Here is a 3,605-nt window from a genome sequence, read left to right as displayed (position 1 = left end):
AACAATTAATGTTGTATTTTCCCTCTAAATTTTGTCCGGAAAAGATAATCTCAATTTTGAAAAAGCAGGCATAGGCCCTATGAAATTTGTGCGTGACGATGCAGTATTTCGATTATCTCTCAAAAATAGTTGCTGGCGGAGGGGGCGGGTGTTGGATGTGTTGCAGAGTGGCAAATTAAGAGCGAGCCAGGCGGGGACGCGTGACGTGACAGAACAAATCGGGCCGGCGACATCGAAAAAGCCTTGTCATGGCAGTCGGCAGGCATGAAGAGCGCATCTTCGTACAGGTTCAGGGCATGTGGTCCACTCGGGGGATCACGGCTTAGGGTGCCGCCTTGTTCCTCCCTTAGCTCTTTGCTGTGACCCATCCGATCCCTGAATGCTTGGCTAGCACTTTTCGATTTGTTTTATCCTCTATTTTTCAAAACTTTGGTTAGTTTGATATATACATCTGCTCGGCAGGCCTATACGGTGATATGAAAAACGAGACAAAGGTCTATATGTCATAAATCAATGAATATTTGATAATTGACTATAATCAAAATGAAGGAGACTTAGCTCCGTGACACCCAGACTAGATCTGGGTCTGGATCTAGGAGTGTTTTGGATGGATTCTTCACCATTTTATGCGAGTATTTCTTTTGAGTGTACTGACAATATGGCGGGGAATTGTTTAGCCTTGGCGGAGGTTTGCACTCTCCTAGTACATTATAGTTTTACTGATGTTCGTTTGGGGAAGGGCCTCCAGATAGTGTCGGCGGTGATGACAAGTTTTTTTCCCTTCTTATGTCAAGAGCCTATAAATTAGTCTGAAGATCAGACATTCACCTTGGCAGAGAGCAACAGTTGAACGTCTGAAACATCGTAGCGGAGTCTATCCGATGTTCCCCAATACCTATGTTCTCCAATACTGATGTTCCCCGAAATCCTTAGGATTAGGGTTAGGGTCGGGTAAGGATTTGGGAACATCGGTATTGGGAACATAGCTATGCACCCATCGTATCCGATGTTCCCCAATACCTATGCTCTCCTATACCGATGTTCCCCGAAATCGGAGTGGTCCTGAGAGACTGTGACGTCATATGGACCACGAATATAGACTAAGCTGTGGCTTGGTCAATTTGGATGCCACTTTTTTTTTTTTAATACGGCAGATTACGAAGGACCCGAAGACCCGAGATCAAGACGCAGTCTTGTTTTGTTAGTCGCCGAATCTGACTTGCAAGTCAAAGGAATAATCAATAGTCTATCAAAAATCAGGATCGGTCAGAAATGAGAACCGAATAAGGGATGCCTGAGACCAAGAAATGTACACATGGAATGATATGTGTCATTTGGGATTCAAGGGAACCATCATTTATTTTATAAGCCAAGTTTACTTCTGTTTATTTCCGAAAAATTATGGAAAATTGATATTGTGTTATGATATTACATATATATCAGTATGAAGCACATTTAAGGATTTTTTAAAGGAGTTTTAGGCAAATTAATCAGTCCAATTCACATATTTATGAGCAAAAGTGTGATGTCATTTCAGGCTGAAACCTCTGTTATAGCTATTTCAGAACCAAAAGTTGCACAAATTTTGAAATTTTCATAAATTTTCTTTTCTTTGTTTCAGTACAAGGCAGTAAGCCAATGAGCACACTTTTCCCACAAACGTTTTCACTTTACAACAGAAAACTCCTACGCTGAACATTGTCTTCCTGAAATGACAACACATCAACACATCAACAGCGCCCTCAGTCGAAAAGAATGGAAAATTGTTTAAAGAAGAACACTTTTCAATAAAATTAACCAAAAAGGGAGGTCAAATAGTTTTCTTACATTCTAAGAGGAGTTGAAAGTTGCAAATAAATTATGTTCCCAACTAAAGATTCAAAATGACAATGCTATCCACTCTAGCTCTTCAAAATATCCTTCATTTTTCGCCCTGAATAACATGCGCATTGAATGGAAGAAAACTTGATGATAATGACTACACTTCCACTCAGCAGACTCTATTTAAAGGGAATATACATCATTTGCTTTTGCTGTAATTTTCAGAAATGGATGGAATTGGGGGGTTGGAAATATATAGCAAATATAGTTACACTGACTTTTTTGAGGTTTTGGGTTCGAAAATGCTATAAAACCAAAAAAAACCCGATCATTTTCCTGTAGTCTGGTTCCCTGACTCCATATAAGAAGAAACAGAGCAGTTTACATACATTGGGGAATTGTAAGGTCAGGGAACCAGTCTAGCTAGCTCGTACCCGTTCATAGGTTTTTAATTGATTGCAAACAAGTGCGATGGTCAATTGGGGCCAGTATTTGAAAAAAAAGCCAGTTGTTTCCAACGCTGATCGGCTGATCAGCGTTGGAAATTGATACAAAAATACCACTTTTCTTGAAAATGACAGTTTACCAGGTGCCATGATTTTACAGGATGCTTTACACTGTCATTCACTAACAGTCCAGCAAGGTATTTCCAAATGATTTGGAAGTTTTATTTGTTGATGTTTGCAAATGTTGTATTTTCCCTTTAAAAAGACATTCATAAATACCCAAGACAGTTTACAAATTCCTATTGGTCAAGAGTCTGTTTTAAACGGATGATAAAGACCGGCCAGCTAGTCTTGAAAATTTTTTCCAGCATCACATGAAATTCGGACTCCTATGAAATCCAGTGCATTTTAACCGTTTTATTGGTTGAACGTTCACAATCCTAATGTGAGTCAGTACCTCATAGTCCTAAATTCACAATAAATCGGCGCAGCTGCATTCTGCGCCAAATCGGGCGAAAATCTCCGTATAAGGAGTTGTTTACGACTACTCGCGAGAGGGACCATAATATAGCTTGAGGGGTGTTTCGAAAAAACTTGAAGTAAAATTGTCGAACAAAATCGCTAGAAAATTTATAATTTTTGACTAATTTTGACTTTTTGACCGTAAAGGTTTAAATGGATGGGAATGTGCTTGGCCAGTATTAAACAAGTCCGTTTATTAGACCAGGTGGGGGTCTGGTCGCCAACAATATCCCCCTCGCCTTCGGCTCGGGCTATAATCAGTGTCCATTCCTCCAGCCAGTCTTAAACGGACTTGTTTAAAACTGGCCAAGCATATTTATTCCCTTAAAGGGAAAATACAACATTTGCAAATATCAAAAAATAAAACTACCAAATCATTTTGAAATACCTTGCTGGACTGTTAGTGAATGACAGTGTAAAGTATCCTATAAAATCATGGCACCTGGTATACTGTCATTTTCAAGAAAAGTGGTATTTTTGTATCAATTTCCAACGCTGATCGGCCGATCAGCGTTGGAAACAACTGGTTTGTTTTCCAAATACTGGCCCCAATTGACCATCGCACTTGTTTGCAATCGATTACAAACCTATGAACGGGTACGAGCCAGCTAGACTGGCTCCCTGACCTTACAATTCCCCAATGTATGTAAACTGCTCTGTTTCTTCTTATATGGAGTCAGGGAACCAGACTACAGGAAAATGATTGTTTATCTTGGTTTTTATAGCATTTTTCGAACCCAAAACCTCAAAAAAGTCAGTGTAACTATATTTGGTATATATTTCCAACCCCCCAATTCCATCCATTTCTGAAAATTA

This window comes from Patiria miniata, unplaced genomic scaffold, assembly GCF_015706575.1.
Source record: "Patiria miniata isolate m_02_andy unplaced genomic scaffold, ASM1570657v1 HiC_scaffold_6, whole genome shotgun sequence".
In the NCBI taxonomy this organism is placed as follows: Eukaryota; Metazoa; Echinodermata; class Asteroidea; order Valvatida; family Asterinidae; genus Patiria; species Patiria miniata.
This window is presented reverse-complemented; position numbering follows the sequence as displayed.